General features: G+C 33.9%; 1 pseudogene; it reads left to right on the top strand.

The window, feature by feature from the left end:
- Positions 1–14,532, top strand: part of LOC132281470 (transcription factor MYB93-like) — a 70,341-nt pseudogene that overhangs the window by 8,439 nt on the left and 47,370 nt on the right.

Here is a 14,532-nt window from a genome sequence, read left to right as displayed (position 1 = left end):
GACCCTCTTTTCACTTTTCTCATTTAATGTCCGACTTATGACAATAAAATCATCCTCCAAAAGAATGACTTGAAAAGAAATAAAAGAGATGATATTGTTCCTTTCATCCACGGTCTTGAAAACAAAATCAATCATGGTTAGGCTTGCCTCTTTGTTGTGTTCTTAAAACACATTCAAATGATCATCCGTATTGATAATTGGTGAGGCATTGTCTTTCAAAGACTCATTTGGATTAATAAGAAACACCCTCTCTTCATCCCTCTTCTCCTCCTCATAGATTACCATTTCCTCACCTTCTAAGTAAGCTAAGGATTCCATTAGAGAGTTTATTTCATTTTTAGAGCTTTTAAAGTCAAAACCACAATTTTTATACATTTCCAAAAGACATTCCTCAAGAGGGTCATTAGAGATAATAGAAAGAAGGCCCTCTTCAACAAGTTCCTCCTCCTTCTCTCCTACCTCAAGTGTGGTCAACATCTCCTCACTCTCTAGAGTAGCCATATCATAGATAAAATCATAATCAAAACAAGGAAAGTCCTCATTAATCATGTTATGTTCTATTGGATTAGCCACTAACTCACTTGCCACTTCCTCCTCTATACAAGATAGAGTGCTAGGCATTAGCTCACTTATTTCATTCTCCTCACTCTCATCATCCTCATCTATATACATTGAAGTTCTTGCCATTTTTTCATTTGCCTCTTCCTCCTCCTCTTGATGAGAAAGAGTACTTGCAATTTGCTCAACTTGAGCTTCTAAGTTGGCTAAAGTTTGAGAATGAGAATTAATAAGTGAAATGTGTGAAATATGCACATCAAGTAAAGCTAACACTTTTTCTTCAAATCCGGGTGAGTACTTAGAAGGTGGTGGAATTGATTCATCATAAAATGGTGGTGGAGGGCAATAGTCATAAGAAGGATTAAATGAGTGATCAAGTCCATAATAAGATGATGCATGAAATGAATTGGACTCAATCTCATAAGGATTAAAATGTGATGGAGGAGCATAAGGTGAAGGGATGTAATTCCCCCCCAAACTTGGATCAAACAATTCCTCCATTCACAATTAAAACCCAAATGCAAGAAAAAATTGGCCTCAACAAGGGCCTATGCTTGGACAAAAATTTAGCAATAAAATGAGCCTCAACAAGGGCTATCACAAGCATACAAAGAAGTGAAACAATTAAAATACAAGAGTGCCAAGAATTGCTCGCAATGGTCCTTTAGCACTTCAACTCCAAATTTAGCTTTTAAGCTTCAATGATTGCTTTAAGTTCCAAAGTTCGCCTTCCTTGTAGTCAAGTACCTAATTGAACAAATAATAATGAGAATCAAGAGAAAAGAATATACAATGGAAAATAAAATAAAAATAGAAGCAATCTAATGAACACTATTGTCTAGTTTAATTCCAACAAAACCGTTAATCCTCGGCAACGGCGCCAAAATCTGACGACGACCGTTCCAATACGCCAAACTAAATGTAGTGAATGTGTGGTTCAAGAAAAGCCTTTTATGTCAAATTTAAATTTATAAAAACCACTACCAACACCACTACTAACGTAGCAAGAGTGAGTAGGGATCGTCCCAAGGGATTATACGTGTTGGAATTTCAACTTCGACTCTAGCGTACCAAATGATTGCAAAAGAGAGTTGGGTTGGTTGATTATACTAAATGAGCTAAACTATAATAAAGCAATGCAATAAGATAAAGGGTAAGTAAGAAGGAAAGGTCTTGGGGTGTAGAGATCACCACCAAACAATACTATTCCAAACCATAATCAAGTGACTAATGAGGGAAATGAATGTGTTGCAACAATGTTGTATGTGTAAAAGACATTCAATTGGTAAGGGTGACTCAACAAGTGCAAATTGTCTCAATCAACATGTGTGAGGCCACAATACATCTATTGGTAGAGGAATATATTGTCTAGACATCATGTGAAGAGAACAAAATATCAAATCAAGTCATTGAACCTTTCATTAAGCTCATAGCCCAAGCAATCCATAAGGATGACTTAGTTAAACATGCATTATCTAAACATCATGTGAGAGGTACAAAATATCTATTGGGAGAGGAATAAATTGTCTAAACACATGTGAAAGATACAACATATCATAACTAGTCATTAATCCTTCATTAAGCTCACAATCCACATACAACACAATATTAGAGGAATATGCCATTTGGACTCACAAGCATAGAACATCAAACATCAAGAGTAGATTGTCCTCCCATCTAACATTATACTACCATTATACTAAATCTACACTACTAGCATGAAAATAAAGCTATCTAGACTAGGGGAGAGGCACAAACCATAAAGAATAGGCATAAACCATCAAATGAACCAAAATAACATTCATTAAGCATATCATCTTGATAATCTCTAGATCTATAGCATCATTACACATAGACATGCATCAAAAACACTAAATCTAGAGATAAACACATGAATATCCTACTCTAGCATACATAGACATATGAGTATAATAGAATAGTCAATTGGAAGCATTAAACCATACAAACCATAAAATAATCAAGATTTATATATACATAAATATCAAGATGTATCATACAACACTAATCCCTCAATAATACACAAGATTAGAGTATAGAAAGCATGCTTGGGGCTAACTCTAGCCCCAAGAGGATGTCTAGCCACTCATGGTAGTGATGATCCAACCCTCAAGGGCTAACTCCATGGTTGCTCCTTGTTGGTGAAGATCTCCTCCAATGGTGCTCTAGCTTCCCTCCTTACTTCCTCTCCAAGAATAGCCTCCAAGATGATTTTCAATGTGTGACAAGAGACTCTAGACACCTTCAAAAAGTGTATCATATTCCTTATATAGGTAGGTCAAATACACCCCATGATGAGCTGTGGTCGTGCAAGGCATATTCTCTAATGATTGGATGAAGGACGGAATAAATGAGCTGGACTTTAACTTTTTCTCGCTGGAGGAAGTTCGATCGATCGAACCTTAACTTGGATCGATCGAAAATGGGTTCGATCTCGAACTGCATCTTGGATCGATCGAAGTGGTCTGACTCCTCCGGATAAGGATAAGGCTGAGATATTTCGAAGATATTTATGGGGAAAAGGACAAAAGTGGTTGGTAGGCGTACAGCTGTGGATAAGATCAATCATTTGAATAGGACAAAATAGGGTTCGATCGATCGAAGGTGATGTTGGATCGATCGAACTTGGAATTTCAGCAAAGGCCAAGGTTGGATCTATCGAGAAGTATTGTGATCGATCATAGATGTTCGATCGATCTAACTCTAAGTTGGATCGATCAAACTTTTCAGCTGCACAACTTTGATTCCTTTTTGCTCCTTTCTTTCTCCACTTTACTCCCTCCTTTGGTTTATCTCAGGATTGCTTCAATTAAGCTCTTATTTGGCTGAGTTAGCTCAATTTTGGGATTAGTGCCTGAAAATATAAATAACACGTAATAAGTCTAAAATGGCAAAGTAAGATAGATAAAGGTACTAGAATGCTTAAGCTTAACGGGTTTAAATGCGCACTTTTCAGTGCTCATCAACCATGGCATATATAAGACTCCCATATGCCGAAGCATATTGTTCCAGTCTCATTTGCTCAATCTCCTCTAATATTCTTGGAAAACTACTTACTAGAGAGAGCAATCCATGTCAATAATGCAAGAACTTATTCTTTGAGTTTTTGCATACCAAACCTGGTCAAAACTTTATCAATGTAGGATTATTAAGATAAGCCTATTTTCCTTTTAAATTGATCTTGCAAAAGCTTGATCCTAGGAATATAGCTTACATCTTGAAGATCTTTCATTTCAAAAAATTGAACAACTATCTCTTTAATGATGACAAAGCTTCCACTTCATTATAAATGAGTAGGATGTCATCAATATATATATATATATATATATATATATATATATATATATATATATATAATTAGAAAAATAATGACATTACCCTGTACACACATGGTTCATTCACTAAGAAATCTTCTGGTATTCTTTTGTAGATTAACTTGCCTTCCATAGGTATCACCTTACTAGACAGTTCTACAAGATCCCGGATTTTATTAGAATACATAGATTCCAACTCTGATTTTATAGCAACTTGCCAAAATGATCTATATTCATATCAATTCACGCTTCCATGTAGCTTACTGGGTCCAACTCATGTTTAACAGGGATGTCTGTAAAGGTCTCACTTAAAAACATGATTATGTCAGATTGGATGATAATCCTCCCACTACAATAATGTACCGATGCAGGAATCTGTGTACTAGATGATGCTTATGCATCAGTAGGGAATTCATATATTATTCTCAATCTCTGTAATAAGTCTGTTCACATGTGGTACATCTGGCACTCATACCATATTCTCTAACATTATGCTACTAGGTATGTGATTCATAATATGATCCTCCTATAGATAAAGAGTGAGTGTAAACAATTAACTTTTATCATTGAGATCATAAAATAATCCATCCTAGTGCCTTTAGAGTAGCTCTCAAATCTATCATATATATGATCTGCTTCCAACTTACTTGTCCATATCAAACGCACATGTGCAAGACTACCCCATATGTGTATATGATTCAAACTAAGTTTTAGTCAAAAACACAGCTCAAAAGATATCCTTGAGATAGACTAAGATGGAATGCAATTCATAATGTGCATCAATATCCTTAAGGCTAAACTCTAAAATGAAATAGATAATGAAGCATAGCTGATCATACATCTAACCATGTTAAGCAGAATTCTGTTATTCTTGTTTGACACCTTAATTCATTGAGCGTCAATTGCGAAAAAACTGGTATACAACACCCTCATTGACCATATAGTCTTTGCACTATCCTAAGAAATACTCATATCCATGATCAGATCGAAGTGTTTTGATAAGTTTACCTAATATGTTCTCCACATCAGTCTTGACACTTTCATAATATACCAAAAATTTAAGACTTGTGTCGCATCAGATAAATTTATCCAAAATGTGAGTAATCTTGCTTGGATGTTCATAAGACCACACATGTATGTGCGTACCGACTCCAATTATTCTTTATGTCTATTTCATTTGGCTGATTAAGCCCTTAGGGTTATCTATCCTTCAAAACAGGATTCACAAGTTTGGTTTAGGCTCCCCTACCTCACTAGCTTATATACCTTCTTTGACCAATCTTTGAATCTTATTTTGACTGATTATAACCCAAAAATAGATACTAAAAATACAATGAGTCAGGAGTAACAAATTTTCTCTTAACATTCAATCTAGAATATGCAACATTAGTTTTTACATCCTATAAATATTAAGAGCGTGTGATTATAATATATTAACCATCTTTCAATGCACCAGAAGTAATCGCACATCTATTCAATTTTATAAAACCAGTTTTACAAAATAACAACACAGTTTTTAAAAACCAAAAGTAAAACAAGAATGAAATTACGTCTAACATTTATGCATAAAGATAGTTCTCTAATACTAATATCCTGATACTCTCTAATTTCATATGAAATACTCCCACTGTTTTAGCTACAACCATGACATCAGGTCAAAAGACAAATATATATCCACGTCATTGAGGCTTCTGGATTCCTAAAATCCTTGCAATGAATTGCAAACATGTTTAGTGACTCCAGAATCTATCTATCAGGAATTAATAGATACAACCACATAACATGGCTCAATGATAAAATATATATATTCCTATGCCACGTCATTGTTTAGATAGTTCGTCCTTTGGTGTTTTAGTTAGCGACAAAAGAAACAGTTTCCTTTGCCCTCATCATACACTGTCTTATTCCCTTTTACCTTTTGGATACCCATGTTTTGTGCTAGCCTAGTCCTATTATCATCATTCTTCTTTCATTTGCCCATCCACTTAGGCCTAGAAGAAGATGGTATAGACTAGGTTAGATTGATAGGTACGCCCATACTTTGATTATCCCTTCATATGTTACCAATTCTATAAGAATATCAGCGAATATGAACTTAAACTGGTTCCTTATTTAGTTCACTCTAAAAGAGTTAAACGAGTTTGGTAATAAGACAATAATCATGTTAACTTGAAACTTATCACCCAAGTCAGCCCTATTGACCTCCAGTTCAATTTTTAAATAATAAACAATAATTTTTCAAATTTCGATTTCATACTGGAGTTCCTTAGGCTATATTGATGGTGTTCAAGTTGGACATAGTACTTAGGCATACACTCTATCTAATCTCACAAAAACATCTCATTGGGTATCTTAAATTAAAGAAATTAGGTATAGAAGTATTAAATGCATTTTGTACCCTTACGTTGTGAATAAAATATCTAAATTCCTTTTCCAGTCAATATAAATAAGGTCCAATTACATTGAATATGTTAGCAAGCAGATTAAATAGATTAGACAAAATTAATCTAAATATAAATGCATTCATACATTATGTAAGGTAAATTATTAACACTATCATGCATACTTAAAATTAAAATGAGTTCGTTAACCACATAGTATAATAAATCTCAATAGAATAAGATTTCATTATCATTATTGGTGAACATTCCCTTTTAATTAATGTGGGTCCCTCAACTCCGTAGCATAATAAATCACACAATCAATACGTCAATAACTTATCTTGATGGAGGAGTTCATTATTACTATTGTTGGGATTCATTTGCTATTAGGTGAGCACTTCCATTAAAATGATAATATGTGGGTCCCTTAACCACTGCATGAAAAATCGGATAATCAATACGCCAATAACTTATTCGGTTGACGAAGTTCATTATCACTATTGGTAGGCAAATCCCATCATTTTCATATATCTTAAGACAATGCCTTGTCTATCATATGAAATGATTCCCGATTTTGTTTAGCCTTTCTAAAATCACCTAGTGTAGACCACTCCGTTGGGGAGCTAACATTATTGATGTTAGATTGAGTGTATAACGTTATTAATACTCCAACAAAAAATAAAACATTAAATATCTTGTCATTATAATCTAGACTCTTTAAATAATGCGTATGGCCTTATTTTTAAAGATCTAATTACAATGAACATTTAATATTTTTATTTTCATGAGACAACCATTCTTGCAATATTAAGACTCTTCAAATCATGCATGGGGCCTTATTTTTGAAGATCTAATTACAATGGTTTAATAACGAAGGCCATGGGGCAATGTATAAAAATTCCCGATCCCACTCAATTTTTTAATTATATATAATTAGGGTTTTTAATTCATGATTTAATAGATGCAAAACGCCTTGATTTTAATTCAATTAAATTTAGAAAATATCTGGATTTTAAATGATTCACTAATATTTAATTTGAGGCATTTTTCTAAAATAATTTACAATTTTTTTTTTTCGTTTCCCAATAAATGCCCTCAAATTAATTAGCAATCAAATCCAATTTATCTTCATAATGTAATTAATATAAATCAAGCCATTTAGATAAAAAAAATTATGGATCCAATGCATGAACAATAATAATCAGTATTTAATTATTCCATACATCACATAAATAATTAAACAACAGACAGAAACAAATTAAATGGCCAATGGAATTAGCTTTTAACATTTAAATACTATTCTTGCTGTACAGGTGTCTTCTAACAGTCTGCAAACACCTATAGGAAGCTGGTACGCGTTAAGAGAAGCAAAACGACGCTTGGAACGTGCCCAGAGGACCCCACATGCACTGGCACGTGCCTGGCGAAGCTATTGTGCATCCCCACGCGCTGGAATTAGCAATAGACGCGTGGCACATGCTTTCACGTACTGCCATGCGCCGGTGACAGCAATGGGCGCGTGGCACGCGCCTTCATGTGCGTTGAACCACCTGCATATGCTGGCGCGTGTTCGTGAGGAACACGCGCTAGCTGGATCCTTAGGTGCTGATTACACCATTGCCGCGCCGCGTAGGATTACCTCCTCCCTCCTTGATTTGATCCACCGGTGATCAGGTTGCATGATATGAATGTGTACCTCGACGCATCTGATCCCAAGACATCTTCCGGCATTCCTCTCGCTTGCGGCGATCCACTAGTTACTGGAAAACCGCCAAAAAATTCCAGAAAATTAGATTAAGCCCAAAAAAATTCAGAAAAATTCTAAAAAATTTCAGAATAATTCCAGAAAATTATTGAAGCCTAATTTAACCCTTTTGGACCTTCTTGAAACTTCATAGCATTCTTTGATGAAAATTACACGGCTTTAATAAATATTTACAATTTTAAATACAATGAAAAAAATTAAAATACATCATTGAACTTTCAAACGACTAAATTAAAGCCTTAATTACATTCATCCAAAAATAAAATTACATTCAATATACCTATAAGCTTCATCCATGGCCTAAACACTCATCATCATCCATTCACAATTATACATACATTATCATGTATCAATATATATCAACATATTAATTCATACATCAACATACATCAATAAATAAATATATACATATTAAAATTGGATCCATGAATGATGAATTTTAATAAAGCATGATCTCTAATAATGAATCAAACCATGCTCTGAGACCACTGTTGGGAAATGTGTAAGTTTAAAAAACTTTTCGAGGGATTTTAATTCAAAGATCTTGATTCATCATATAGAAACAAGTTTTATGCAAAAATAAAATATGATGTATCATTCAATTAATAGATTGAATACTTACATCAAAGGTTTGAGTAAACCTTAGATCTCTCATCTAAAGTGAATGTTCTCACTTACTGTAGATCCCTTTGTTAGATGTTATCTCCTTGGATCTCCATCTTCTTGGTAATAGTTTTGCCTTTAGGAATCACCTATAAGCTTACATGAATGACCTTGGAAATCTAGGCTTGTGGGAGCCTCCATTAGATGAGAAAGCAAACCTTACAATCTAGAGAGAGGAATATATATATATATTCATTTTTATTTTCTTCAAAAAGTCTCTCTTAAAATATACATGAACCCATGTATATATACAACATAAAAATCAGAAAAGGAAATCATAAATCATTCTCCATCTCTAATTTACATAACTCAAATCTAATAGGATTCCAATATTAAGTTGGGCTATGAGTGAGAATCCTATTGGGCTTACTATTTTCTTTGCTACAATGAATTAATAATTGGCCCGGTCCATGGACCCAATTAAATTAATTTATTAATTAATTTCTACTCCACTAAAAGAAATTAATTGAACTCCAATTAAATAATAAATAACCTCTAAGTCAATGTTGCACTTTGACCCCTCTATGCATAATTAGTTATCGGATAAATAAAGCCATCAATCTGACTACTTAATTAATATATTTATTTTGGTACCTTTGATTATTTCTGGTTCGGTCACAATAAAACATTTGTTTGACAAAAATAATAATTTAAATAAATAAATATATAATAAATCATTTTGTCTAAAAACACACGAAGGCCTTCGAATTTACTTTGTGATCAACCATAATCAATACAAAATAAATACAAGTAGCAATGATGCAAATATTGAAAATATAACCCTTTAACTATTAATTACATAATTACACAAAGTGTCGATCTAAGGATTCCGAAGATTCCGCCGAACAAATTAAAGTAATTACTAATTAATAAAAGAGTCTATATTTCGCTCATGCTTAAAAGTCAAATGCCATGACAGTAATAGGGAGCAATTGCATACGACGGCTCTCACAATATATCTCAACCTAATGCGGATCCAGTTCAAGTCTTAATTAATTATGAGTCCATCCATAATTACCGACTATGAACAATTTATGATTACTATTTATATTCATGTATTGATCGCCATCACATACATATATAAATATCTCTTGTAATCAAGTGGACATTATCAATTCCATAATGAATCGAAACATAATACATTAAATTCACCAATTGTATAAATCATAAATATTTCAGATACGTCAGGAACATATGTTACTTTAATCCAAACAGGAATTTGCTATGTCAGGGCATACAAATCCCAACAGAAGGGTCCATAGATACCAGAAGAAGATCAAAAGCTGCTTGATTGCATTCACATATATGGCCATGGAAGTTGGAGATCACTCCCCAAGCACGCTGGCTTAAACCAGTGTGGAAAGAGTTGTAGGCTAAGATGGACGAATTATTTGAGGTTGGATATCAAGAGAGGAAAGCTCGTTAAAGAAGAGGAGCAAATCATCGTCGACCTTCATTCAATTCTTGGAAACAAGTACATATACAATTTGTACATTACATTGCTAGAAATACACTAATGTTATGTTTAGTTGCATGCATTGGTTCCTAGCTTAGAATTGGAATTCGAGAAAATATAGTTTGAATTTTAAACTAGTTTTTCTCTAATTGTAAAGTACCAATCGTTAGGAAAATATAAGTTTTAAAACTTTTTGAGGGATTTTTATACATGGATCTTGATTCATCACATAGAGACAAGCTTTATGCAAAAATAGAGATGATGAATCATTCAATTATTAGATTGAATACTTACATCAAAGGTTTGAGTAAACCTTTAAATCTTTCCTCTAAAGTGAATGTTCTCACTTATTGTAGATCACTTAGCAAGATCCTTCATCCTTCTTCTTGGTAGTGATCTTTCCTTTAGGAATCACCCATATACCTTGATAAATGACCTTGGAGGCAAGGCTTGTGGTAGCCTCCTTTAAATGAGAAAACAAACCCTAAAAAATCTAGAGAGAGAAAATATATGTATTTTGTCTTTTTCAATCTACCGTAAAATATACATGGACCCATGTATATATAGGCAAAATAAAAATAAAGGATAAAGACAATGTATTCTTCTCAATCTCTAATTTACATATCTCAAATCTAATTGGACTCCAATATCAACTTGGGTTATGGGTGAGAATCCCTTGGGCTTACTATTTTCTTGGCTACTATAAATTAATAATTGGTCTGACCCATTAAACCACGGACCTAATTCAATTAATTCATAAATTAATTTCTACTCCACTAAAAGAAATTAATTGCACTCCAATTAAATAGTAAATAATCTCTAAGTCAATGTTGCACTTTGACCCCTCTATGCATAATTATTTATCGGATTATAAAGCCATCAATCCGATAACATAATTAATATAATTATTTTGTTACTTTTGATTATTTCCGACTTGATCACAATAAAATATTTGTTTGACAAAAATAATAATTTACTAAATAAATATATATAGAAATTTTTTTGTCTAAAACATACGAAGGTTTTCGAATTTAATTTGTGATCAACCATAATCAATACAAATAAATACAAGTAGCACTGATGCAAATATTAATATTATAACCCTCTAATTATTAATTACATAACTACCCAAAGTGCCGGTCTAAGGATCTCGAAGTATTCGCCGAATAAATCAAAGTAATTATTAATTAATAAATGAGTCTATACTCCTTTCATACTTGAGAGTCAAAAGTCATGACTGTGATAAAGAGCAATTGCATACGACGGCTCTCGCAATATATCTCAACCTATCGTGGACTCGGTTTAAGTCATAGTTAATTAAATGTCCATCTTTAATTACTGACTTTGGACCATTTTTTATTACTAATTTATAACTTAGTATTAATTGCTATTACATACATATATAAATATATCTTATAATCAAGTGGACACAATCAATTCCATAATGAATTAAAAAAATAATACATTCCATTCACCAATTGTATAATGCCATAATAATAATATTCAGATAAGGAACCATGATTTTTACAATCCAAATAAGAATTTGCTATGTTAGGGCACACAAATCCCAACAGCTCCCACTTGCCCTCATAGCCAATTCGAATCATATCTAACTCCAATGTTTTTCATATGATGATAAAAAATCTTGATCGATAAGGCCTTTGTGAATGGATCAGCAAGGTTGTGTTCCGATGCAATCTTGGCCACAAGTATATCTCCTCGTTTTACTATATCACGAACCACATAATGTTTCCTCTAAATGTGTCTTATTCCTTTATGAAATTCTGGGTCCTTAGTTTGGGCTATAGCCGCACTATTATCGCAATAAAGCGTCATAGGCCGATCTATATGCTCCACAAGCTCTAATTCAATTAGAAAGTTTCTCAACCAAATAGTTTCTTTTGCTGCCTCAGAGGCTGCAATGTATTCTACTTCCATGGTTGAGTCAGCAGTATAACCTTGCTTCACACTCTTCCAACTAACTTCCCCTCCATTTAGTTTGAGCACATATCCAGATATAAATCTCTTGGCATCTGGATTCGATTGGAAATCAGAATCCATATATCCGATTGAAACTAGATCATCACCTCCATAAACGAGCATGAGACTTTTAGTTCTTCTAAGGTATTTTAAGATATTCTTCACAGCTGACCAATGATCAAGTCCAGGATTGGACTGATATTTACTGACAATCCTTACAGAGTAACAGATGTCTGGTCTGGTACAGACCATGGCATACATGAGAATATAGCTTGCTTCTCCAAGATCTTTCATCTTAAATTTATTAAACAACCACCTTTTAACTGATGACAAAGCCTCTACATAATTACTAGTGAGTAAGATGTCATCAACATATAAAACAAGAATCATGATAACATTACACTGTTTTTTTATTGTAAATGCAAGGTTCAAATACGTTTTGTTCAAACCCAAATAATTTGACTGCCTAATCAAGACAGATGTTCCATGTACGTGAAACTTGCTTAAGTCCATAAATAGACCTATTCAACTTACACATACAGTCCTCACGACCTTTTACCACGAAACCGTCTTGTTGCCTCATGTAGATGTCTTGTTCAAGATAGCCATTTAAAATGCCGTCTTAACATCCATCTGCCATATCTCATAGTTATAATGAGCACTAATGGCCAAAAGAATGCGAATAGATTTAAGTATTACAACTGGTGAGAATGTATCCACATAATCAATACCTTCACATTGAGTGAAGCCTTTGGCAACCAGTCTAGCTTTGATTGTCTCAACATTCCCATCCATTCCTCTCTTTTGTTTGCAGATTCACTTACAACCAATGGGCTGAATCCCAATAGGAAGTTCTATAATTCCCCAGACCTTGTTAGAATATATAGATTCCAACTCTAATTTTATGGCATTTTTCCAATGATTCGCATCTATATCAGTCAACGCTTCCACATAGCTTACTGGGTCTGACTCATGCTTATCAGGGACGGCCTTATAGACCTCACCTAAAAGCGTTAGTTTGTCGGGTCGGATGATAGTCCTGCCACTATGACGAAAGACCAGTTCAAGAATCGATGTACTAGATGATAGTATTTCAATAGGGATTTTTTATGTCTCATTGTTCTTAGTATTTATATTAGGTGTGTCCATATGGGGTATATCTAATGTGCAAACCATCTCCTCTAACACTATTCGGCTACTAGGTATGTGGTTCATAATATAATCCTCCTCCAGGTATACAACATGAGTGTTGACAATAATCTTATCGTCCCTGGGATCATAAAATAATCCACCTCTAGTGCCCTTAGGATAGCCAACAAATATGCATGCATCTGATCTTACTTCCAACTTGTTTGTCTATTTCTTACGCACGTGTGCTGGACACCCGTATATATGCATGTGATTTAAACTAGGTTTGTCCAAACCACAGTTCATATGGTGTTCCTAAAACAGACATGGACGGAACATAGTTTAAGATGTACATCGTTGATTCTAAAGCTAATCCCCAAAATGATAGAGGTCCCTAAAATGATAGAGGTAATGTAGCAAAGCTCGCCACAGATCTAACCATGTTAAGCAAAGTTCTATTTCTCCTTTCTGCCACTCCATTCTGTTGGGGCAGTCAGGTGCGGATAACTGATGCACAATACTTTCATTGACCATATGATCCTTGAACTCCCTCAAGAGGTATTCATCTCTTCGATCAGATCGAAGTGTTTTGACAAGTTTACTTAATCTACGCTCCACTTTCGCCTAAAACTCACGGAATTTTCCATAAGCTTCTAACTTATGTCCCATTAGGTAAATATATCCAAAAAGTGAATAATCATCTATGAAAGTGATGAAGTACTCAAACCCTCTTCTCGCTTGGGTGTTCATAAGACCACATACATCTGTGTGCACCAACTCTAATTGTTCTTTGGCTCTATATCCTTTGGCTGAGAAAGCCATTCGAGTCATCTTTCCTTCAATATAGGATTTGCACGTTGGCATAGGCTTTTCTGCCTCATAAGGTAATAAATCTTCTTTAACCAACCTTTGAATCTTATTTTGATTGATGTGACCCAATCGTAAATGCCAAAGATATAATGAGTCTGGAGAAACTGCGTTTCTTTTAACATTCAATCTAGATGAAGTTACATTTAATTCATAATTATGCATTTGATATGAGCTAGGAGTTAAAATGTATAAACTATCTTTCAATGCACCAGAAGTTATAACACAACCATTCAATTTAATTAAAACAGTTTTCCCAAAAGTAAAAATATAGTTTTTGCAAACCAATGAAAAAACTGAAATTAAATTGTGCCTAACATTTGGCAAATAAAGACAATCTTCTAAAATAAGACTTCTCCCACTATCAAACTGCATATGAACCACTCCCACTGCTTTAGCTTC

The sequence above is a fragment of the Cornus florida genome, unplaced genomic scaffold (assembly GCF_030987335.1).
Source record: "Cornus florida cultivar Cherokee Brave unplaced genomic scaffold, ASM3098733v1 CherokeeBrave_3.0.0_Hap2_Chr11, whole genome shotgun sequence".
NCBI lineage: Eukaryota > Viridiplantae > Streptophyta > Magnoliopsida > Cornales > Cornaceae > Cornus > Cornus florida.
This window is presented reverse-complemented; position numbering and strand designations above follow the sequence as displayed.